The 27,305-nt window shown below is 43.7% G+C and overlaps 1 protein-coding gene across 1 annotated transcript in view; it reads right to left on the bottom strand.

The window, feature by feature from the left end:
• Positions 1–27,305, bottom strand: part of PLA2G15 (phospholipase A2 group XV) — a 451,295-nt gene that overhangs the window by 16,610 nt on the left and 407,380 nt on the right. The window lies entirely within an intron of this gene.

The raw sequence follows: 27,305 nt of genomic DNA, 5'->3' as shown, positions 1-27,305 counted from the left end.
CCTAGCGGCTAATTAGCCTCTAGACTGCTTTTACAAGCAGTGGGAGGGAATGCCCCCCCCCCACCATCTTCCGTGTTTTTCTCTGGCTCTTTGGTCTCAACAGGGAACCTGAGAATGCAGCCGGTGATTCAGCCAGCTGACCATAGAGCTGATCAGAGACCAGAGTGGCTCCAAACATCTCTATGGCCTAAGAAACCGGAAGCTACGAGCATTTTATGACTTAGATTTCGCCGGATGTAAATAGCGCCATTGGGAAATTGGGGAAGCATTTTATCACACCGATCTTGGTGTGGTCAGATGCTTTGAGGGCAGAGGAGAAATCTAGGGTCTAATAGACCCCAATTTTTTCAAAAAAGAGTACCTGTCACTACCTATTGCTATCATAGGGGATATTTACATTCCCTGAGATAACAATAAAAATGATTAAAAAAAAAAAAAAAAAAAATGAAAGGAACAGTTTTAAAATAAGATAAAAAAGCAAAAAAATAATAAAGAAAAAAAAAAAAAAAGCACCCCTGTCCCCCCTGCTCTCGCGCTAAGGCGAACGCAAGCGTCGGTCTGGCGTCAAATGTAAACAGCAATTGCACCATGCATGTGAGGTATCACCGCGACGGTCAGATCGAGGGCAGTAATTTTAGCAGTAGACCTCCTCTGTAAATCTAAAGTGGTAACCTGTAAAGGCTTTTAAAAATGTATTTATTTTGTTGCCACTGCACGTTTGTGCGCAATTGTAAAGCATGTCATGTTTGGTATCCATGTGCTCGGCCTAAGATCATCTTTTTTATTTCATCAAACATTTGGGCAATATAGTGTGTTTTAGTGCATTAAAATGTAAAAAAGTGTGTTTTTTCCCCAAAAAATGCGTTTGAAAAATCGCTGCGCAAATACTGTGTGAAAAAAAAAAAAAGAAACACCCACCATTTTAATCTGTAGGGCATTTGCTTTAAAAAAATATATAATGTGTGGGGGTTCAAAGTAATTTTCTTGCAAAAAAAAATAATTTTTTCATGTAATCAAAAAGTGTCAGAAAGGGCTTTGTCTTCAAGTGGTTAGAAGAGTGGGTGATGTGTGACATAAGCTTCTAAATGTTGTGCATAAAATGCCAAGACAGTTCAAACCCCCCCAAATGATCCCATTTTGGAAAGTAGACACCCCAAGCTATTTGCTGAGAGGCATGTCGAGTCCATGGAATATTTTATATTGTGACACAAGTTGCGGGAAAGAGACAAATTTTTTTTTTTGCACAAAGTTGTCACTAAATGATATATTGCTCAAACATGCCATGGGAATATGTGAAATTACACCCCAAAATACATTCTGTTGCTTCTCCTGAGTATGGGGATACCACATGTGTGAGACTTTTTGGGAGCCTAGCCGCGTATGGGACCCCGAAAACCAAGCACCGCCTTCAGGCTTTCTAAGGGCGTAAATTTTTCATTTCACTCTTCACTGCCTATCATAGTCTCTGAGGCCATGGAATGCCCAGGTGGCACAAAACCCCCCCAAATGACCCCATTTTGGAAAGTAGACACCCAAAGCTATTTGCTGAGCGGTATAGTGAGTATTTTGCAGACCTCACTTTTTGTCACAAAGTTTTGAAAATTAAAAAAAGAAAAAAAAAATTTTTTTTTTTGTCTTTCTTCATTTTCAAAAACAAATGAGAGCTGCAAAATACTCACCATGCCTCTCAGCAAATAGCTTGGGGTGTCTACTTTCCAAAATGGGGTCATTTGGGGGGGTTTGTGCCACCTGGGCATTCCATGACCTCCGAAACTGTGATAGGCAGTGAAGAGTGAAATCAAAAATGTACACCCTTAGAAATCCTGAAGGCGGTGATTGGTTTTCGGGGTCCCGTACGCGGCTAGGCTCCTAAAAAGTCCCACACATGTGGTATCCCCGTACTCAAGAGAAGCAGCAGAATGTATTTTGGGGTGCAATTCCACATATGCCCATGACCTGTGTGAGCAATATATCATTTAGTGACAACTTTGTGCAAAAAAAAAATAAATAAATAAATAAATTGTCACTTTCCCGCAACTTGTGTCAAAATATAAAATATTCCATGGACTCAACATGCCTCTCAGCAAATAGCTTGGGGTGTCTACTTTCCAAAATGGGGTCATTTGGGGGGGGTTTGTGCCATCTGGGCATTTTATGGCCTTCAAAACTGTGATAGGTAGTGAGGAGTAAAATCAAAAATGTACGCCCTTAGAAATCCTGAAGGCAGTGATTGGTTTTCGGGACCCCGTACGCGGCTAGGCTCCCAAAAAGTCCCACACATGTGGTATCCCCATACTCAGGAGAAGCAGCTAAATGTATTTTGGGGTGCAATTCCACATATGCCCATGGCCTGTGTGAGCAATATATCATTTAGTGACAACTTTTTGTAATTTTTTTTTTTTTTTTTGTCATTATTCAATCACTTGGGACAAAAAAAATGAATATTCAATGGGCTCAACATGCCTCTCAGCAATTTCCTTGGGGTGTCTACTTTCCAAAATGGGGTCATTTGTGGGGGTTTTGTACTGCCCTGCCATTTTAGCACCTCAAGAAACGACATAGGCAGTCATAAATTAAAGGCTGTGTAAATTCCAGAAAATGTACCCTAGTTTGTAGGCGCTATAACTTTTGCGCAAACCAATAAATATACACTTATTGACATTTTTTTTACCAAAGACATGTGGCCAAATACATTTTGGCCTAAATGTATGACTAAAATTGAGTTTATTGGATTTTTTTTAGAACAAAAAGTAGAAAATATCATTTTTTTTCAAAATTTTCGGTCTTTTTCCGTGTATAGCGCAAAATATAAAAACGGCAGAGGTGATCAAATACCATCAAAAGAAAGCTCTATTTGTGGGAAGAAAAGGACACAAATTTCGTTTGGGTACAGCATTGCATGACCGCGCAATTAGCAGTTAAAGCGATGCAGTGCCAAATTGGAAAAAGTGCTCTGGTCAGGAAGGGGGTAAATCCTTCCGGGGCTGAAGTGGTTAAACTCACGATCTGTTGATATGACAAAGTTTCAAAGGAATGTTGAATGGGACCTGATGGATCTAGCACACCAGACACAGCAGGGTGAGACAGTATGGCATGATAATATCACGAGGGAGGAAAGGCTGGCACTTAAAAACCTGAGTGAAGACGATACCATTACCATCTGTAATTCAGATAAGGGTGGGTTCATTGTGATTCTAAACACAGAGCAATACAGATAGGAGGCCATCTGACAATTGTCTGATTGGTCTACATATGACACATTAAGTGGAAATGGAATGGTGGTGCTAGGTTGGTCTAGAGAGCAGGGTTAACCCACATCCCCAATAGTCTAAGCAAATGGAAATTTGTTCCTCTTATGGGACTTTAAAGGGAAAAAGCTACTCTGGGGAGATCATGAGTATAAGTTTTATTATCAAAAAAGGTGTAGATATGACAAGTCTACAATGCGCAAAGGTGGATATACAAAGGAATACAGGATGCGTAACACAACAAACATGCAATACAATGTATAAAGTTCACAATCATTTGACTCCGTTACATATAGAACACATACGGGGAGTACCTGACGCATTTCGGGTTATACTCTTCTTCAGGGATTTCTGATTGGAATCAGCACAAGGGTGTGTCATATAGTATTGCTTGGGGACATCATAGATTACTGCATCCACTTAAAAACACTTTGAGGGAGGGCTGGAGGGGACAATTGGCCACTATTTCTGTACTCGCTCCTGATCCGGACCGGGCGGGCTGTGTGTTGCAGGCCTAGCGGAACCACAGGGGGTGTTCCCCAACAGAAGGCGTCAGGACACGAGTCGGTGTATTATAGGTCCTGACGTGGGACTCCAATCTCTGGGGGGGTGTCCTGGTGCTGGTTTGTGAGATCCTGCCCAACGGATGGGCTAAGCCATCAGTGGGGCACTGTAGGTGGCCGTCAGACCAGTTCAATTTAAATCAACTACTAACTTTTATCCAGTAAACTCACAGTCTGCTGATATGATCAAGTTTCAAAGAGATATTGAATGGGACCTGACGGCTTTAGCACACCAGACACAGCAGGGTCAGACAGTATGGCATGATAACATCACGAGGATGGAAAGGCTGGCACTTAAAAACCTGAGTGAAGACGATACCATTACCATCTGTAATTCAGATAAGGGTGGGTTAATCTGATTCTAAACACAGAGCAATACAGACAGGAGGCCATCCGACAACTGTCTGATTGGTCTACATATGACACATTAAGTGGGGACCCCACTAAAAAGGTTAGAGGTGTGCTTGTGGAATTGATACGTAGGGGTACGGGACTAGGTTTATTTAACACAAAAGAGGCAGCGTCTCTATTACCAGAATGTCCCATCCTCCCTACGTTCTATCATTTGCCAAAAACACATAAAAGGTTAGAGCCCCTGCAGGGTAGACCGATCATATCAGGGATTAATTCCCTAAATGAGCGGTTAGTCCAATGGCTTGATAGACGACTACAGCCGTTGGTGAACCAGCTCCCGGTATTTTTGAAAGACACCAATCATCTTTTATATATTATGAAGGATCTTGAGTGGCAGGAAGACTACTCATGAGTTACTTTTGATGTGAGTAGTCTGTAATTCTCCATCCCCCACAAGCACGCTATAACAGCTGTACTTTTTTAATTGGAGACATTGACAAATTTATCGATTGAACACCGCCTCTTCATTGCTGACAAGCTGGGATATCTTCTGTCACATAATTTCTTTGTTTTTGATGGGGATTTCTACCTCCAAAGGTGCGGGGCAGCTATGGAAGCAAAATTTTCGCCATCGCTAGCCAACCTTTACATGGGTTGGTGGGAGCGTTCCCGCATCTTTGGGGGTGGAAATCCCTATAGAGCTAAGATTGTCGTTTACCTAAGATTCATTGATGACCTCTTGCTGGTTGTATGTGGGGGAATGGATCTCATGCCATCTATGCTTACAAACCTTAATGATAATGATCTCAATCTATCATTTACTGGCACTGCTGACAACATCTCCATGTGTTTTTTAGATGTCAGTCTGACAGGCATTGATGGCAAGGTATGTTCTCCCCTCTACAGGAAACTGCTCTCAGGCAACTCTCTCTTACTTAACTGAATTTAAACCTCTAGAGATAAGTGGAGTAAATAGTAGCACTCAAATAAATAAAAATAAAAAAAAAATAAAAATAAAAATAAAAATGTGCTAATGAAAGCAATGATCAATCTAAATGAACAGTAAAGGTATATATGTGTGAATATTGACAATAATACCCTCATTGAAAATCAGTCACAATGTGAATGTGATCTGACAAAAAAGTTATTGGTGAACACTGTGAGCAAACACATCCTTTCACATAATGTTCAAAGCAACACACCCTGTGGTAGATGTGAAAATAATAAATGAAGTCTTAACATAGAATATATTCACATGATATGAACTTTAACAAAAAAAGTTTTTGGTGAACACTGTGAGCAAACACATCATATCACATAATAATCAAAACAACACACCCTGTGACAGATGTGAAAATAATGAATAAAGTGTTGACATGAAGTTCATAAATTATAAATATTCAGATGAATGGTCTGAAAAAATCTATAAATGAAAACTCCTGGTTGTTCTTTGTGATCTTCTACCACATCTCAGTGTTTGTGCTTCCACTCCCACTTAAAGATTTGCACTCACCAGCTACAATTGCCTCCCACTCTCGTGTTTGGCATAACTCGCCTCAACCCACACTTATTGGGGGTTAAAATGTGATCTCCAGATTCCAAAGTTGATCTCCAAATAGCGAGCGTAAATGCAACAAATCCTTTTCCTCAAGAAGTGATTGCTCCACATGTGAATGATTGCTCCACATGCTCCATTTGTTACATATTAAGTGGCAGCTATAGTTTATTTAAATTATACTTTTTTTCACAGAAGCACAGTGGAGGTATCACAGGGTGTAGGGCGTTTGCTTGTGAACTATCAGGTGTGCAACTCTCTCTTACTTGTCCAGTCTGGCCACCCAAGACACACTTTTAGGGGCATCCCTGTTGGCCAATTTTTACGTGTGAGGCATATTTGCAGTGACAACGACCAATTTGAAAGGGAGGCAAGGTCTCTATATGGGAGGTTTTTACAGCAGGGGTATCTCAGGTGGATGCTTGACAGAGCACTCACGATAGCCAGACATAAAAGTAGATCTGAACTTATAAGTAGAGTGACCCATCAGAGGAAAACAGTAGGAATAAAATAATTAATCATGTAACACTGTCCACCCCCTTCAGCAGTGAATTTAATATGATCAAACAAATCTTTAATAGACATCTGCCTACTTTATTCTCAGGTGATACTTGTTCTGAGGTATTAAAGGGGGGTGTCAACATTGTCTCACTTAGAGCCCCCTCTCTGGGGTGTTCGCTGTCACCCAGCTTTTTTCACACCAAAGCTCCTGGATCGGTTACACTGTATGGGTAACTACAGATGTGGTGCAGTGGGATGTAACTGCTCCAGTCACATCCAGGGTGGTAACAACTACAGCTCTTCCACTAATCACAAAATATACAACATTGGGTCCTTCTTCAATTGCAATACTAGCAATATAGTTTATTTAATCACATGTGCGATTTACAACATGCAATATGTGGGAAGGACTACAAGATGGCTGAGAGAACACATTTATAGTGTGGACAAGGATTTGTCCACTAATGTGGCCAAACATTTCAACAGGTGTCACCATGGGGACAAAACAGCTATGCAGGTCCAGGTTATAGAAAAGGTCAAAGTATCAAGACGAGGGGTGATGCATTCCATTCTCCTTTGTCGGAGGGAAGTTTTCTGTATTTTGTACCTCCAAACTCGCATCCCACTTGGGCTCAACTTTGAGTGGGATGTTAGTCATTTTTATTATTTATGTATACTTCTCTCCATACAACGAGACAGACAGCCTGTTTTGTTTATTTATTTACTTGATTTGTTATATATTTCAATATATGCCCCTATTTTCCATTATTCGCCTTGTCAGCTTTTTATTGTGCCAAGCACCTTCCATCTTTATGACCTCCATGTGCGATATACATTGATCCCCTCATACATAACACAGCATTTTTATTGTGCTATCGTGTGATTCCTGTGCGATTGCTATTGCCTTATGTATGGACTCTGTTGGATGGTAGTTGGGCTGTTTGGGATCCGCCAACTTTATAGCTGACTCTGTGCTTTGGCTGGGTTCTACTTTCGAGATGCCACATATATATACTATCACACACACACACACACACACACACACACACACACACACACACACACACACACACATATATATATAGATTTTTTTTCATTTTATCTATATATATGTGATTATTATGATTTTGCCATGTGCATCTTAGACTAGTCCTCACCGTTTCCTATTGCAAGTATTTTTATGTAGATACATTGTATCTGGATTTATCTTGGTAAATGCATGTCACATATGTATGGATCTAATAGTTGGGTGTCGCACTGTGTTTGCACTTATCCTGGGACAAGGTGCGTTTTTATGGATCCTATAATGGAGGCAGCTTCCTTTGATGTACAGTGGGGACGGAAAGTATTCAGACCCCCTTAAATTTTTCACTCTTTGTTATATTGCAGCCATTTGCTAAAATCATTTAAGTTCATTTTGTTCTCATTAATGTACACACAGCATCCCATATTGACAGAAAAACACAGAATTGTTGACATTTTTGCAGATTTATTAAAAAAGAAAAACTGAAATATCCCCATGGTCCTAAATATTCAGACCCTTTGCTGTGACACTCATATATTTAACTCAGGTGCTGTCCATTTCTTCTGATCATCCTTGAGATGGTTCTACACCTTCATTTGAGTCCAACTGTGTTTGATTATACTGATTGGACTTGATTTGGAAAGCCACACACCTGTCTATATAAGACCTTACAGCTCACAGTGCATGTCAGAGCAAATGAGAATCATGAGGTCAAAGGAACTGCCCGAAGAGCTCAGAGACAGAATTGTGGCAAGGCACAGATCTGGCCAAGGTTACAAAAAATTTCTGCTGCACTTAAGGTTCCTAAGAGCACAGTGGCCTCCATAATCCTTAAATGGAAGACGTTTGGGACGACCAGAACCCTTCCTAGAGCTGGCCATCTGGCCAAACTGAGCTATCGGGGGAGAAGAGCCTTGGTGAGAGAGGTAAAGAAGAACCCAAAGATCACTGTGGCTGAGCTCCAGAGATGCAGTTGGGAGATGGGAGAAAGTTGTAGAAAATCAACCATCACTGCAGCCCTCCACCAGTCGGAGCTTTATGGCAGAGTGGCCCAATGGAAGCCTCTCCTCAGTGCAAGACACATGAAAGCCCGCATGGAGTTTGCTAAAAAACACCTGAAGGACTCCAAGATTGTAAGAAACCAAGATAGAACTTTTTGGCCTTAATTCTAAGCTGTATGTGTGGAGAAAACCAGGCACTGCTCATCACTTGTCCAATACAGTTCCAACAGTGAAGCATGGTGGTGGCAGCATCATGCTGTGAGGGTGTTTTTCAGCTACAGGGACAGGACGAATGGTTGCAATTGAGGGAAAGATGAATGCAAACAAGTACAGGGATATCCTGGATGAAAACCTTCTCCAGAGTGCTCAGGACCTCATACTGGGACGAAAGTTTACCTTCCAACAAGACAATGATCGTAAGCACACAGCTAACATAACAAAGGAGTGGCTTCACAACAACTCCATGACTGTTCTTGAATGGCCCAGCCAGAGCCCTGACTTATACCCAATTGAGCATCTCTGGAGAGACCTAAAAATGGCTGTCCACCAACGTTTACCATCTAACCTGACAGAAGTGGAGAGGATCTGCATGGAGGAACGGCAGAGGATCCCCAAATCCAGGTGTGAAAAACTTGTTGCATCTTTCCCAAAATGACTCATGGCTGTATTAGATCAAAAGGGTGCTTCTACTAAATACTGAGCAAAGGGTCTGAATACTTAGGACCATGTGATATTTCAGTTTTTCTTTTTTAATAAATCTGCAAAAATGTCAACAATTCTGTGTTTTTCTGTCAATATGGGGTGCTGTGTGTACATTAATGAGGAAAAAAAATGAACTTAAATGATTTAGCAAATGGCTGCAATATAGCACAGAGTGAAAAATTTAAGGGGGTCTGAATACTTTCCATCCCCACTGTATATATGCATGCCTATATATGTGGACACACATGCATTTCCTTGTGGATTCTTCATTGGTCCAGTATGGATTAGCAAATGGTTTTTTATATGCACGTCCCCTGTGTGCATGTGTGGGGGCACATGGATATGTGCGCCTGCCCATGCATACACGTCTACACGGGACGATTGGTTTATTGTCATATATGTGCATATGTGTATATAATTATTTTTCACTAAGTCAATCGTTTTTCACAATTTATGTATGTATATTTATTTATTTTTTCCTTTTTCAAATGTTTTTATTGGTTTATGGTATTATGTATAAATGTTTATATGCAACTGTTGGTCCATGTTCCTATGTGTATGCAGGACCTTTTGGTATGCATGGGAATATGGACCTTCAGTTTGAGCTTTTACTCAAGTTTCTAGACGCATACTCTTTGGGACTGAGGTTTGGTGATTGATTGAGCTGTGTTCTCATCACTGATAATCACCGCCCCCAGAACACCTGTAGATTTTGGGGTGGTCTATTTAAGATCTATCAGTTGTCTCAGTCATTGTAATGATTAAGCACAAGATGTATGTGTGAAACGCGTCTACGTGATCACAGTTTGGTGTCTTTGGTGTTACCTTTGTGAAACAAAGTAAAAGGCAATCGGAAGTTCTGGATGTGCAGCCATTTCTTTCTTCTGTCCCTGTTCCTGGACTGGACTTGGGTCAAAGCAATAACTCCAAGGCCTATAATAGCACGTTCTCTCCTCCGATTTTGCAAAATGGCTGGTTGATGAACGGGCGTTCAGAAACGAACTGACAAGCACGAACTGAAAATCGTGAATCAACACTCACCAAACTTCTACTAACACTAAATTAGCAGAAGGAGCCCAAATAGTGGTGCATGAAAATTGAACTTCCTCTTTATTGGCTCGTAGTGCGTCTAGTACGTCACTACGTTCGTGTTTGTTGGCCGACAATTCTTTGACGTTTGTATGCAATGTAAAAAAAGGTGTAGCACTTAAAATCATATATAAAGTTCATAGTAGGAAAATGTTCCAAGCATAAGTATAAGTGGAGCCAGTCAGAGCCATCACCACCAAGGAGAAAAGAACTATTGGACGAGATCCACCATGGAGGGAACTTCAGAAGGGAATAGAAAACCCATCACCATCACCCACACTAGCTGACCCTTACCATCAGTGTATGGGTTATACACAAAGTATGTAACCAGATGATGAAAACGACCATCCCAGACTAAGGAGCGATCCTCTGCTCATGCAATCCCAAAGCATCCCTCTCCCTTTGGACAAGATGGAAAATCCTAGGAGACCCTCCTCTCAACGGGATAAAATGCCAGGTGTGTTCCAATGGGCGTATGGTAGCTCGAGAATCATATGCATGTAGGGGGTATAAAAGGAACGCTCATTGCGCAAACTTCTTAACAAGGGGTATTTATTGTAGAAATAGATAAAACAAACTCACATTTACTGAGAAGTAAGAGGACAATAGGAAGCGACCAGCGCTTCTAACAATCAAAATGGCCACCGTGTCTCCGTCCAACCACGTCCAGCGTCACTCGTCTCTGGCGTCGCCCAATGTTTCGTCATCAACATGCGTCTTCAGGGGCGTGGTTATGACGCGTAAGGGCGTTTATTTATAAGAGCAGAAGGACTTGACAGGCGGAAATTGGATGCGTTTCATAGTCCGGAAGTATAATACATACAAAACCGGAATCAACACATCACAGAAAACTCTGGTTTAGAATTACCAACTAGATATTTTCGATAGAAAAAAAGGTGATAAAAATGAGATTGTAAATTTCTTATATATAATTGGCTAACCAAAAAAAGAGCCGAAATCAAATATAGAGCAAAAATGCAAGTGACCATTAATTAAAATTCATAAACGGACTTATGGCGGTTGTAAGCGCCATATTATTGCGAATCCCTTTCGCTCCAATATAGCTGTCTCAGTAGACATGAGGGAATCTAATTTAAAAAACGCCTCATTATTTAACCCCCCAGGACAACAAGCTCCGGCTATTTCTGTTTTTAGAGATTTAGTGAATAAGGATTTACTTGCATTGCAGATTAAGAAAAACAGAAGGGAATACATGTTTAAGAAAGGTTTAGAACAACGTAAAGGCCGTGATGACATAATTGTACGCCCTGCAGATAAAGGTGGTGGTATCGTGATTTTGGACAAGGAGGCATATGACATGGAGATGTCTAGATTACTTTCGGATCGGAATAGGTAATCCTACTGCCCAGTACAAAAAAGAATTGATTGTACTGGTGGATGAGGGATTTCAAAATAGTATTATATCTAAAAAAGAAAAAGCTTTCTTAATTCCATCAGCCCCAAGGATTCCGGTAATCTACTATTTACCTAAAGTACATAAAGATCCTGTTTGCCCCCCTGGAAGGCCGATTGTCAGTGGCATTGACTCAGTTACTTCCAGGGTGGGCAAATATGTGGATCATTTTTTGCAGCCCCTTGTCACCAAGACTCCTTTATATCTGAGAGACTCCACGCAAATGATTAATGCACTTAAGAGTGTACAGTGGAAAGAGTCTTACATTTTTGCAACTGCGGACGTTGCTTCGCTCTATACTGTAATATCTCATAACCATGGAAGAGAAGCAGTGGAGCACTTTATAAAGATGGATACCCTCCATACCAAACAAAGAGCCTTCATTCTTACTTTGTTAGATTATGCCATGCAACATAATTATTTTTGGCACAATGGCTCATACTATTTGCAGAATAGGGGCGTAGCCATGGGGGCTAAGTTCGCCCCTAGTATGGCTAATTTGTTTATGGCCAAATGGGAGGAGGATGTTGTCTATCAGGAACCCAGAGCTGAGCTGGTGTTCTGGAAAAGTTATATAGATGACATCCTCCTCCTATGGGACAGTGATTTGGACTCTTTGACTAGTTTCATTGCAGACCTCATTGTCAATGATAGGGGTATTGCCCTTACTTTTGAAGTCAGCACTACCGACATACACTTTCTTGACCTTAGAATTAGAGTGGTTGATGGCCAAATTATAACTTCTACATTTTTCAAAGAAACAGACTGTAACGGTTACATAGATACTATAAGTTGTCACCACAAGGCCTGGTTAGAGTCGGTACCCAGGAGCCAATTCCTGCGGTTGAGGCATAACTGCACGAACCATGAAGATTTTGTGTCTGAAGCCACAGTCCTCAGGAAGCGATTCCTGGATAGAGGGTATGCTGCAGGTGTTCCAGACGCGGCTTTTGATTTTGCAATGGAAAAAAACAGGGATGATCTGTTGATTACTAAAACTAAAGTCCAAGATGATTCCTTCAAATTTTCCTTTGTCACGGCATATTCTAATCAATATTATGATATAAAAAAAAAAATACATAGACATTGGAAAGTTTTGAAAGGTGATAAGAGTTTTGGGTCCTAACCTGCCTGATCTACCCCGTATAGTTTACAGAGGAGCCCCCCCTATTGGGACTACAGATTGCTCCCAATGTGGTTGATCCACCGAAGCAGGTGTCCTTTTTTCAAAACATGGGAGGCTTCTTTCCGTGTAGGAGATGTCCAATTTGCAAGTTGAATAGCAATAAAAGCAGAAAAACAAATTTGTTTCAGTCGACCTCCACACAAGAATCTTTCCCAATAAAACCTTTTATTACGTGCACTACTAAACACGTAGTGTACGTTATCATGTGCCCTTGCGGGTTACAGTATATAGGGCGTACAATCCGCAAATTACACGTTAGGCTCAGTGAGCATGTGGAAAACATCAAAAGAGGTTTCCCGAAGCATAGCTTGTCCAAACATTATGCTTTAAAACACGATTGTAACCCAAAGGGTACTATCTTTTTGGTGATTGATAAATTCTCAGCGCATTGGAGGGGAAGCAATATGGTCAGAGGGGTCTCTCAATTGGAGACCAAGTGGATTTACCAGGCTCAGACCTATTTTCCCTATGGGATGAACATCGAATGGGATCTGAATTCTTTTATTAATAGCTAGATTCCCATTCTTTTTTCATTAATTGTTACTAATATTCTTAACCACTGTTTTTGTTTTGATCTGCATTTGAGAAAAGTGGGAGAAAATCTTTTTGTCCTTTATTCTTTTACATAATGTCATTATTTATTTACTTGTTTTTATATAGGTTTTGTATGTGCAATATTTGAATTGTAATTTGCTATTTAACCACAAGATGTCACTGCTTCTTACAACTGCCATAAGTCCGTTTATGCATTTTAATTAATGGTCACTCGCATTCCTGCTCTATAATTGATTTCGGCTCTTTTTTTGGTTAGTCGATTATATATAAGAAATTTACAATCTAATTTTTATCACCTTTTTTTCTATCGAAAATATCTAGTTGTTAATTCTAAACTAGAGTTTTCTGTTAAGTGTTGATTCCGGTTTTGTATGTATTATACTTCCGGACTATGGAACGCATCCAATTTCCTCCTGTCAAGTTCTCTTGCTCTTATAAATAAATGTCCTTACGCGCCATAACCACGCCCCTGAAGACGCATGTTGATGACGAAACATTGGGCGACGCCAGAGACGAGTGACGCTGGACGTCACTCGTCGTCCACAGTGGCCATTTTGATGGTTAGAAGTGCTGGTCGCTTCCTATTGCCCTCTTACTTCTCAGTAAATGTGAGTTTGTTTTATCTATTTCTACAATAAATACCCCTTGTTAAGAAGTTTGCGCAATGAGCATTCCTTTTATACCCCCTACATGCATATGATTCTCGAGCTACCATACGCCCATTGGAACACACCTGGCATTTTATCCTGTTGAGAGGAGGGTCTCCTAGGATTTTCCATCTGGTCCAAAGGGAGAGGGATGCTTTGGGATTGCATTAGAAAAATAAGAGGCTCCCGTCATGCCACACAGAGTAAGGTGGTCTCATCCCCATTTTAACAACAGACCAGTAATAACCCCCTCATTTGGGACTTTGAATAGACCACCCACTCAACAAATCCATAAAAATGTAAACTTTAATGAAAAAACATAACATTCGCAAATGACAAAAAATGCACAACATCAATTACATGGAATATCATAAAAATGTTATACATATAGTAGTATAAAAAATGAATGCCCAGATGCCCAACGCGTTTCTGGTATGAGATGTTCAGGACAGGCACTCATCCAGGCATTACATGGCACATGGTGTACAACTTTAGCAACAGGATCCGTCCGTGGTGGGACATTTGGACATTTATTCCTGGGCTATTTAGCCTATATCACTGTCTTCATTAAATTGGGTGTCCCACCTGTTGGATGTAAAGCATACGGGCACACATGACACAATAGATGTCGTTGATATTTTGCACCTCATGACTATGCTCTACATATACAATATTTTTAACCTGCGTATGATATAATATCAATATGGACTCTTCGGTCCTCAGTGTCTGCTCACATGGAACCATCACACTGGAATATATTTGAATGCTAAAAATTGTTTGAACCCCTGATGAAGGTATTTGAACATTTCATACCGGAAACGCGTCGGACATCTGGGCATTCATTTTTGATACTACTATATGTATAACATTTTTATGATATTCCATGTAATTGATGTTGTGCATTTTTTGTCATTTGCAAATTTTATATGCTTTTTCATTAAAGTTTACATTTTTATGGATTTGTTGAGTGGGTGGTCTATTCAAAGTCCCAATTGAGGGGGTTATTACTGGTCTGTTCTTTGGGATTGCATGAGCAGAGGATCGCTCCTTAGTCTGGGATGATCGTTTTCATCATAAGGTTGCATGCTTTGTGTATAACCCATACACTGATGGTAAGGGTCAGCTAGTGTGGGTGATGGTGATGGGTTTTCTGCACCCTTCTGAAGTTCCCTCCATGGTGGATCTCGTCCAATAGAAGTTTTTTTCTCCTTGGTGGTGATGGCTCTGATTGGCTCCACTTATACTTATGCTTGGAACATTTTCCTACTATGAATTTTATATATGATTTTAAGCGCTACACCTCTTTTACATTACACTAATTATATCCGGCAATTTAGTGTTAGCTGCTTTTGGTTCATTTATTTTTTATTTATTTTTTGTATATTCAGCGCAACAAATTTTGTGTTTTTATTTTCACCGTTTGTATGCAAGACAAGTTCCTGGCCAACGCCCTTTGGACAAAAGTCTGACCTTTTGTTGACAGAAAATCCGATCGTGTGTACGAGGCTTTAGAAGCAGAGACTGTTGTGTTGCTAGGGATATATCCATTGTTCATAGGGGATACTTCTAAGCCCATGAAAAAAAAAAAAAGTTTACATAAACAGCACGCCCAACAATGGCACCCCTAAAGAGAAGAGCATTTGCCTGTGTGTCAGGAATGAGTGTGATTTTGCATGCGTTCTGAGAGACACAGTAACGTAAACCAAGACCTGAACAGGGGTGCCTCAAGACTGCAAATACTTTTCAAAAGCGCCCTGACTAGAAAAAGGTTGATAAACACTGCCTTATTTGTAGCAAAATCAAAAACATTGTAAAATATGGCATGCTATGGCAGCTGCAGTGAATGTAAGTTACAAAGGAGAGACAGGGTCATGGTAGGGAAATACTAATTTTGGGGTCCACTTTGAAACTTCTAGCAGCTGCTTGATAGAAAATTCATTAGAAAGCTCTGCTGTATAGAGACGTTTCTAATGAGTTTTCTATGAAGCAGCTGTTAGAAGATTTAAAGTGGACCCCAAAATGAGTATTTTCCTGCCATGACCATGTCTCTCCTATCTAACTTTCACTGTTTCTTCTATATAACTGCAGCTCTGAATGGGACATTCTATCTCCACAGACCCCTAAGCTAAACTGTGCTTATGTGCATGTGTAGAGCCACTAGATAGGACTGTGCCTTTTTTGATTTGCAAAGTGCCAAGACCTCCTAGAGGTGGCAGTTATACCAAAATGATGAAGAATAGAGCCATAGAGTGTTAGGAATACTGAAATAAAATATTCTTTTTGATGTTCTCAAAATGCCCAACATCTTAAATTTGTAAAACAGCATCCATCAAGTTCATAAATATCAGGTTTTTAGGTGTTAATCACAAAAAAACAAGATGCATTTTACAGACAGATGCCACAAAGATTGTAGCTTTAAAGTGTTATTTTAATAAAATAAAAAACAAAGGTTTAATAACAATCATGTCTATACTTACATGCTCTGTGCAATGCTTTTGCACAGCGCATCCCTGATCCTCTTCTTCTGGGGTCCTCCGCCAACGCTCCAGGTCCCTCCTTTTCGGCGAGTGCCCCCACGGTAAGCCGCTTTCCATAGGGGCACCCGTGAGTGCTCGTTCCTGAGCCACCCTGCCTGCATCTATTGACACAGAGCGGGCGGCCTTGTCCCGCTCCCGTGTCACAGCATTTGACTGACAGCAGCGGGAGACAATAGCTCCTGCTGCTATCAATCTGCCCAATAAAGAGGGAGACAGCAGTGAAAGCCCTCCTATGATGCAAGCCACTGGATCAGATTGGGCTCAGGTAAGAAAAAGGGGGAGAGGGGGGTGAGCTTCAGCACAGACGATTTTTCACCTTAATACAATGCATTAAGGTGAAAAACCTTAGGGCTTAAAGCAAAAGCAGAACTTCCCCCTTTAGGGCTTAAAGCAGAACTCCCCCCACCACCACCCACACACACAAAACACTATAAACAGTTATTACATTTGTGAAATTTCTTACCGCTTAAGAGAGAGGTCTGATTGATTTTTCAGGAAGTCAGCTCTGTGATTAAAAAAATGCAGCCTGTATTCTGGCAAGGAGGATGTGTTAGAAGAGTGATTGCATCATATCCTCAGCCTACATTTCCCATGAACAGTATAGTCAGTGTTTATCTGGCACTCCAGATGAAGTAATCCTTAAGGCCCGTAAACACGATCGGACTTTTTGACAACAAACATGCAAATTAGCCGTTTTGGAGCAACATGCGACCGTGTGTACGCTCCATCGGACAAACTTTTTCTGTTTCCATCGGACTTTTGTTGGCTGTGGGAACAGACAAACTTTCTGGCAACAAAAGTCCGATGGAGCAAAGTCCGATCGTGTGTACACAAAGCCGTCGGATTTTTGTACAAACTACAGTACGCGGCCGCGAGAATTGGTTCTCGGCGACAGGGTACATCTCGCACTGGCTGCAATAGGAAAAACACATTTTCCTATTGCGGCGAGCGCGAGAGGGAATTCCCCTCTGGGGGCATATCAGGCCCTTAGGTCTGGTATGGATCTTAAGGGGAACCCCCTATGCCGAAAAAACGGCGTGGGGGTCCCCCCAAAATCCATACCAGACCCTTATCTGAGCATGCAGCCCGGCCAGTCAGGAAAGGGGGTGGGGACGAGCAAGCGCCCCCCTGTCCTGAGCCGTACCACCCATGCCCTCAACATGGGGGGTGGGTGCTTTGGGGGAGGGGGCGCCCTGCGGCCCCCCCACCCCAAAGCACCTTGTCCCCATGTTGATGAGGACAAGAGCCTCTTCCTGACAACCCTGGCCGTTGGTTGTCAGGGTCTGCGGGCGGGGGGCTTATCAGAATCCGGGAGCCCCCTTTAATAAGGGGGCCCCCGGATCCCGGCCCCCCCACCCTATGTGAATGAGTATGGGGTACATGGTACCCCCACCCATTCACCTAGGGAAAAAAGTGTCAATAAAAAAACACAGTACACAGGTTTTTAAAGTAATTTATTAGGCAGCTCCAGGGGTCTTTTTCCGACTCTGGGGGTCTTCTTCCGCCTTCGGGAGTCTCTCGGGTCTCTTCTCCCTCTTTCCGGTGTCGTCTTCGCGCTCTGGTTCTTCTCCGGTGCCTTCTTCCTTCTGCCGGGCTCCTCCGCCATCTTCTGCTCTTTTGCCGCTCTTTTGCTAGCGGAGGAGCCCGGACATCTGGATCGTCTTCTTCCCTCCTCTCTTCCAGAGATGTTGACACGACGCTCTCTCTGGCTGTAATGCTTCCTATGACCACGCTCCCTTATGACCTCACAGTCCCAGCATGCCCCGGGACTGTGATGTTATATGGGGGCGGGGTCACCGCCTATATAAGTCATAGCAGGGTGCACAGACAGCATTACAGCCGGAGAGAGCGTTGTGTCAACATCTCTGGAAGAGAAGAGGGAAGAAGACGATCCAGATGTCCGGGCTCCTCTGCTAGCAAAAGAGCGGCAAAAGAGCAGAAGATAGCGGAGGAGCCCGGCAGAAGGCACCGGAGAAGAACCAGAGAGCGTGGAGTCGACGCCGGAAAGAGGGAGAATAGGCCAGAGAGACCCCCGAACTCGGCAGAAGACTCCCGAAGTCGGAAGAAGACCCCCGGAGTCAGAAGAAGACCCCCGGAGTCAGAAGAAGACCCCCAGAGCTGCCTAATAAATTACTTTAAAAACCTGTGTACTGTGTTTTTTTATTGACACTTTTTTCCCTAGGTGAATGGGTAGGGGTACTATGTACCCCATACTCATTCACATAGGGTGGGGGGGCCGAGATCCCGGGGGCCCCCTTATTAAAGGGGGGCTCCCGGATTCCGATAAGCCCCCCGCCAGCAGACCCCGACAACCAACGGCCAGGGTTGTTGGGAAGAGGCCCTTGTCCTCATCAATATGGGGACAAGGTGCTTTGGGGTGGGGGGGCTGCAGGGCGCCCCCTCCCCCATAGCACCCACCCCCCATGTTGAGGGCATGTGGCCTGGTATGGCTCAGGAGGGGGGGCGTTCGCTCGTCCCCACCCCCTTTCCTGACTGGCCGGGCTGCGTGCTCGGATAAGGGTCTGGTATGGATTTTGGGGGGACCCCCATACCGTTTTTAATTTAAAATTTGGCGTGGAGTTCCCCCTCATGATTCATACCAAACACAGTGCATGGCAGTGTGAGCCCGGCTCGCAAGGTGTCAATCTCGGCGAGATTGACACAAAATCAGACAACAATACAGAAGTTGACCAAAGGGTGGTGGTAAAGAGCTGAAAAACCACGTGATTTGGTGAAAGTTGGCTGGAAAAGTCCTGCCGTCTGTATGCAAGACAAACTTCTGGCCAACGCCCTTTGTACAAAAATCCAAGGGAAAGTTTGTACAAAGTCCTATCGTGTGTATGGGGCTTTAGGGGTAAAGTTTGTGGCTGTAATAGCTGGATGGTATCCATAGAAAGGGTTATTAAGGGTTAAAAAGGAAGGCAGCCATCCTTCAGAGTGTGTCCAGAACTCTGCAAGACATGTCAGGAAAAAAACAGGGAGGGGGAGGCGCCGACTTGAGTGTTGTATTAAAATGATGACTTTAATAGGATAAGATTAAAAACACTTACAAGATGATAGAAGATGCATGCTCGTCAAAGTGAAGTGCAGTCCAGGCATTCCACATGGCTCTGTAGGTCCCACCGCTGTTCCGGATAGCTGGAAAGGATTGAGCAGCTGGCTGGAATGGATCACAGTGTTTCTCCAGGAGCAAAGGAACCAGGCAGCTCCACACTGACCAGCATGGACCGTGGAACAGGATGTGATGTCACCAGCATCTGATTGGACCTAGGCAGGAATGGAATCTGGTCAATCAGGGCTGCAGTGGTGAAAGGCTACACGCTCAGAGCTGGCTGCTCCTTCTATTAGCCTTGAATCCAGCTGCTCAATCCTTTCCAGCTATCCGGAACAGCGCTGGGACCTACAGAGCCATGTGGAATGCCTGGACTGCACTTTACTTTGAAGAGCATGTATCTTCTGTCATCTTGTGTTTTTAAACTTATCCTATTAAAGTCCTCATTTTAATACTACACTCAGGTTGGCACCCCCTCCCTATTTTTTCCTTACATTTCCCATGAATCTTTGGGATTGGAGTGAATGTGGGAGGGTACACTAGGCTTGTACATGTAAATGTGAACAAGCCCACTTCAACATAAATCACAAGCCTCATTCTGCAGCCTGCAAGCCATACATAACACATGGTATGATAGGTTACATCCTTATAAAATGCAAGGCATTTTAATATACAGTATCTCACAAAAGTGAGTACACCCTTCACATTTTTGTAAATATTTTATTATATCTTTTCATGTGACAACACTAAAGAAATGAAACACTAAAGAAAAGAATCACACAGCCAGTAATATCTAAACCACAGGCAACAAAAGTGATTACATCCCTAAGCGAAAATGTCCAAATTGGGCCCAAAAGTGTCAATATTTTGTGTGGCCGCCATTATTTTCCAGCACTGCCTTATCCCTCTTGGGCATGGAGGTCACCAGAGCTTCACATGTTGCCACTGGAGTCCTCTTCCACTCCTCCATGATGACATCACAGAGCTGGTGGATGTTAAAGACCTTGCGCTCCTCCACCTTCCGTTTGAGGATGCCCCACAGATGCTCAACAGGGTTTAGGTCTGGAGACATGCTTGGCCAGTCCATCACCTTTACCCTCAGCTTCTTTAGCAAGACAGTGGTCATCCTGGAGGTGTGTTTGGGGTCATTATCATGTTGGAATACTGCCCTGAGGCCCACTCTCGGAAGGGAGGGGGATCCTGCTCTGCTTCAGTATGTCACAGTACATATTGGCATTCATGGTTCCCTCAATGAACTGTAGCTCCCCAGTGCTGGCAGCACTCATGCAGCCCCAGACCATGACACTCCCACGACCATGCTTGACTGTAGGCAGGACACACTGGTCTTTGTACTCCTCACCTGGTTGTGACGACACACGCTTGACACCATCTGAACCAAATAAGTTTATCTTGGTCTCATCGGACCACAGGACAGGGTTCCAGTAATCCATGTCCTTAGTCTGCTTGTCTTCAGTAAACTGTTTGGGGGCTTTCTTGTGCATCATCTTTAGAAGAGGCTTCCTTCTGGGACGACAGCCATGCAGACCAATTTGATGCAGTGTGCGGCATATGGTCTGAGCACTGACAGACTGACCCCCCACTCCTTCAACCTCTGCAGCAATGCTGGCAGCACTCATACGTCTATTTTCCAAAGACAACCTCTGGATATGACGCTGAGCACATGCACTCAACTTCTTTGGTTGACCATGGCGAGGCCTGTTCTGAGTGGAACCTCCCCTGTTAAGCCGCTGTATGGTCTTGGCTACCGTGCTGCAGCTCAGTTTCAGGGTCTTGGCAATCTTCTTATTGCCTAGGCCATCTTTATGTATAGCAACAATTCTTTTTTTCAGATTCTCAGTTCTTTGCCATGAGGTGCCATGTTGAACTTCCAGTGACAAGTAGAGGTCGACCGATATGGGCTTTTCTCTGGCCGATGCCGATGCCGATATTTACAAATCGCGGTGGCCGATGGCCGATATGTGATGCCGATTTTTTTGGGCCGATATATTAGGCCGATTTTTTTTTTTTTTTTACCTTCATCTCATAAAATCTAACAGACCCCTTTCACAATGGGGCGTTTTTCAGGCACTTTTGGGCTAAAAATAGCACCTGTAAAGTGCCTGTCAAACGGCTCCCCTGCAGTCTCAGTGTGAAACCCCGAGTGCTTTCACACTGAGGCGATGCGCTGGTAGGATATTAAAAAAAGTCCTGCAAGCAGCATCTTTGGAGCGGTGTATACCACCACTCCTGCCCATTGAAATGAATGCGCACCGCTGTCGAATCACCTGCAAAGCGTTTCGGCAGCGGCGCTTCAGGGGCGCATTTAACCCCTTCCTCGGCCGCTAGCTGGGTTATAAGCGACCTGCTAGCAGCCGAATAGCACTGCTAAAATGATGGTAAAGAGCCGCTAAAACTAGCAGTCTTTTACCATCAACGCATGCCCGCTCCAGTGTGAAAGCAACCTTCAGTGATACGGAAATTTTTTTACATTTAAACATTTATTAAACAAAACAAACCTCCAATCAGTTCACTTGTATGTAGAATTTAGATAAAAAAAATATAAAAAAAACCTCTCTTAAATATTAAATACACAAAAACAGGTAATCAAAACTTCTGGATGAAAAAAAATGGGCTAACTTTACTGCTTAGTTTTTTTTTTTAATTTATTAGTGTATTTTTTTTTTTAAAAATTGCATTTGAAAGACCGCTGCGCAAATACCGTGTGACATAAAATATTGCAACAACCGCTATTTTATTCCCTAGGGTCTCTGCTAAAAAAAGTATATATATAATGTTTGGGGGTTCTAAGTGATTTTCTAGCAGAAAATACAGGATTTTTACTTGTAAGCAACAAATGTCAGAAAAGATTTAGTCTTTAAATGGTTAAACTGAGAACTTCTACACACAGAATTTAGTCCATTCATAAGTGTAAACATTGTATCCTTCAGGTTCTTTTTATCAGATTTGGCAGGCTGCCCAGAGAGGGGGAGAAGTCGCTTCACACAGGCAACTGGCATTGACTTCTATTACAGAAGTCTTTTGCAAGTCGCGCTGAAGCTATATCGGCTTTTTTATCAGCACAATCGGCCGATGCCGATTAAGTAAAAAACACCAAATATCGGCCGGCCGATATATCGGTCGACCTCTAGTGACAAGTATGAGAGAGTGAGAGAAATAGCACCAAATTTAACACACCTGCTCCCCATTCACACCTGAGACCTTATAACACTAATGAGTCCCACGACACCGGGGAGGGAAAATGGCTACTTGGGCCCAATTTGGACATTTTCACTTATGGGTGAACTCACTTGCCAGAGGTTTAGACATTAATGGTTGTGTGTTGAGTTATTTTGAGGGGACAGCAAATTTACACTGTTATACAAGCTGTACACTCACTACTTTACATTGTAGCAAAGTGTAATTTCTTCAGTGTTGTCACATGAAAAGATATAATAAAATATTTACAAAAATGTGAGGGGTGTACTTACTTTTGTGAGATACTGTAAATGCATATTAATATAATATTAATTTAATATAAATGTAAACCAGTGCAGCTTATCAGGAACCACCAGTGCCGAATGTCAGGGACCGCCAGGTTAGGGACCACCAGTGCCGCATGTCAGGGACCACCAGTGCAACATGTAAGGGACCACCAGTGCAACATGTCAGGGACCAGTGCCCCATGTCAGGGACCACCATGTCAGGAACCACCAGTGTCGAATGTCAGGGACCACCATGTCAAGGACCACCAGTGCCGAATGTCAGGGACCACCAGTGCCGCATGTCAGGGACCACCAGTGCTGCATCTCAGGGACCACCAGTGCTGCATCTCAGGGACTACCATGTTTGGGACCACCAGTGCTGCATCTCAGGTACCACCAGTGCCAAATGTTAGGGACCACCAGTGCCAAATGTCAGGGACCACCATGGCAGAGACCACAAGTGCCGCATGTCAGGGACCACCAGTGAAAAAATGTCAGGGACCACCAGTGCTGAGTGTCAGGGACCATCAGTGCCGAATGTCAGGGACCACCAGTGCGGAATGTCAGGGACCACAAGTGTCGAACGACAGGAGCCGCTATGTCAGGGATCACCAGTGCTGCATGTCAGCGACCACCATCTCAGGGATCACCAGTGCTGCATGTCAGTGACCACCATGTCAGGGACCACCAGTGCTGCATGTCAGCGACCACCAAGTCAGGGACCACCAGTGCAGCATGTCAGGGACCACCAGTGCAGCATGTCAGGGACCTTCAGTGCCAAATGTCAGGGGCCACCAGTGCCAAATGTCAGGGGCCACCAGTGCCAAATGTCAGGGACCACCGGTGCCAAATGTCAGGGACCACCAGTGTCGCATGTCAGGGACCATCAGTGCTGCATGTCAGCGACCACCATGTCAGGGACCATAAGTGTCGAATGTCAGGGACCACCAGTGCTGCATGTCAGCGACCACCTTGTCAGGGACCACAAGTGCCACATGTCAGGGACCACAAGTGCCACATGTCAGGGACCACAAGTGCCGCATGTCAGGGACCACCAGTGCCGAATGTCAGGGACCACCAGTGCCAAATGTCAGGGACCACCAGTGCCAAATGTCAGGGACCACCAGTGCCACATGTCAGGGACCACCCATGCCGTATGTCAGCGACCACCAGTGCAGCATGTCAGGGACCACCAGTGCCACATGCCAGGGACCACCATGTCAGGGACCACAAGTGCCGAATGTCAGGGGCCGCTATGTGAGAGACCACCAGCGCTGCATGTCAGTGATCACCATGTCAGGGACCACCAGTGCAGCATGTCAGGGACCACCAGTGCTGCATGTCAGCAACCATCAGTGTCGCATGTCAGGGACCACCATGTCAGAGACCACCAGTGCCGAATGTCAGGGCACACCAGTGCCTAATGTCAGAGACCACCAGTGCCACATGTCAGGGACCACCAGTGCCAAATGTCAGGGACCACCAGTGCCAAATGTCAGGGACCACCAGTGCCAAATGTCAGGCAGGGACCACCATGTTTGGGACCATCAGTGCCGCAGCTCAAGTACCACCACTGCCACATGTCAGGATCCACCATGGCAGGGACCACTAGTGCCGGATGTCAGGGACCATCAGTGCAGCATGTCAGGGACCACCAGTGCCAAATGTCAAGGACCACCAGTGCCAAATGTCAGGGAGCACCAGTGCCAAATGTCAGGGAGCACCAGTTCCGCATGTCAGGGACCACCAGTGCTGAATGTCAGGGACCACCATGGCAGGGACCACTAGTGCCAAATTTCAGTGACCACAAGTGCAGCATGTCAGGGACCACCAGTGCCGCATGTCAGCGACCACCAGTGCCACATGCCAGCGACCACCATGTCAGGGACCACAAGTGCTGCATGTCAGGGACCACCATTGCTGAATGTCAGGGATCACCAGTGCCTAATGTCATGGACCACCAGTGCCGCATGTCAGGGATGACAAGTGCCAAATGTCAGGGGTCGCTATGTCAGGGATGACAAGTGCCAAATGTCAGGGGTCGCTATGTCAGGGGCCATCAGTGCCACATGTCGGGGACCACCTTGTCAGGAACCACCAGTACTGAATGTTAGGGACCACCAGTGTAGCATGTCAGGAACCACCAGTGCCGCATGTCAAGGACCACTTTGTCACGGACCCCCATGTCCACCATGTCAGCGACCACCAGTGCAGAGCGGGATTATTATCAGAAATTACTTGTATGACACAGCGGGTATCTCCCGCTGTGTAAGGTATTGTACATGAAAACACTGATCGCTGGTGTGCCGCCTCCGGCCGGCATTATGACTGACAGCGCACTGTTCCTATACAGGTGGGAGGTGGGACATCAGCGATCAGTGTTCCCACATACAATACATGACACAGTGGGAGATCCCCGCTGTGTCATACAAGTAATTTCTGATAATAATCCCCGCTCTGCACAGAGATAGCAGGTGGGTGGGCGGCGGCGGGGGGGCGGTGCTGTGGGGACAGAATGTTGGCTGTCAGGTAGCAGAGGAGGAGGGAGGAGAGAGGAGAAAGAGGACACATTTTCCATGGGCAGCACAGACTGGGGGCTGTGAGACCCCCTCCACCCACTACATGTCTGCTTCCTCACTGCTCGCTTTACAGAGAACTACAAGGGGGCATGTCAGACCACTGGCTGAGGTTACGGGAGGACTAGCAGCCAGCGGTCTTACAAGCAGGAAGTCAGCAGGCAATAATGGTTTTTCAGAAAGTTCAGCAGCCTATTGCAGAGGAACTATAGAGCTCAGAAGAACATGGATGACATAGTTGGTGAAGGTAGGAGATCAGCAACAAGGACATGGAATAAAAAAATTCACTGGAGGGGCAGAGCAGAAAGTCGGTGTCTGACAGTCACCACTTTCTGCTCACTGAAAACCAAGAACAGAGCAATCATCGGCCATGTGATCGCTGAATTCTCTGTTTAGAGTCATCAGGGGACAGCTGCAGCATTGAATCGATGCTGCAGCCACATAGGCGAGTATATACTGTATGTTTATTTATTTTTTAATCCTGTGTTTCCCTTTTAAATTCACAAGTAAAACAAAATGTGCGTGCGTGACTACCAATGATATACACTATAGATCAAAGCTGTGCCCTTTTCAATTTAAAATTAAATATGGAATGACAATCAAAGGGTTTATAGTAAGCTAAATTCTCTCTGACCTGAAAGCGGACCTGCACGATTTTTGCTGATGTAGTACACCACAAAGCATGGCAGTGCAGTACTATGTGCTGTGCTGAGCTGCAACACAGACGTTTTGGGTGTTAGGATGTGCCACTGAAATCAAGAGGTACCGCAGTGAACTGTAGTAAGTGCAGTGAAATTGTGTTACTGCAACATATATAGCTCCAGGGGGCCTAAAAGTAGAAGTGATTTGGGTGGCTGCAGTTTCATCGGAACAATTCTACTAAGTGGTACCCGCAACACAGCCTCCTCCTGGTATTTTTTATAATTTTTAGGACTGTATGGGCTCATTCACACCACACGTGCACAAAAAATGATGGGAAAACTTGTAGAGACATGAGTTTACATCAGTTTCACATCAGTTTACGTAAGTATTTATGTGCATTTCAGTGAGTTTGATGCACGCTGATATCAGTTTTCATGTGCCCTGATTACACCACAGTGTTGATGTCATGTCAGTTCATTTTCTTTGCAGGAAACGGTATACATGTTGCAAATTCCTGTGCAGAAAAAATCTGCATGTGATACCAGTGTTATAGTGTAAACAGAGCACATAGAGAACATTTTTTTTTTGTGGCTCTTGCAGAACGTGTAAAAAAAACATGGTGTGAAACGAGACCTGATGTAAAATAGCAAACTTGGTTTAGCTATTGAAGGTGTAAGATGAAAGGCAGCTCCTGTTTGTTTTTCAATTTTTATTTTCATAATCGATTAGTTGGCCGATTATGGTTTTGATTAATCGATTAGTTGGCCGATTATGGTTTTGATTAACCGGTTAATAACCTTAAAAAAAAAAGTGTGGTGTAAAATTTAGTTAATATGTAAAGTTTAAAAAAAAGGCAATTTATTCCTAAATATCTCTATGCAGTGGTAAATTTAAATATCCAACTATATGGTTAGGGAGCAAAATACCGTATTTATCGGTGTATAACACGCGCCGGCCTATAACACGCACCCCAAGTTTAGGAGGGAATTGTAAGGAAAAAAATGTTTCAAAGGAAAAAAACTTACATTTAAATGCCCATCAATGCAGCCTTATCAGTGTCCATCTGCAGCCTTGCACAGCGTCCATCTGCATGCTTGTGCAGTGTCATTTGCAGCCTTGCAGTCATTTGCAGCCTTGGTGTCATTTGCAGCCTTGCAGTCATTTGCAGCCTTATCAG

Source organism: Aquarana catesbeiana, linkage group LG11 (genome assembly GCF_042186555.1).
Source record: "Aquarana catesbeiana isolate 2022-GZ linkage group LG11, ASM4218655v1, whole genome shotgun sequence".
Taxonomy (NCBI): Eukaryota; Metazoa; Chordata; class Amphibia; order Anura; family Ranidae; genus Aquarana; species Aquarana catesbeiana.
Note: the sequence above shows the minus strand (reverse complement) of the source record. Positions and strands in the feature narration are given on the sequence as shown.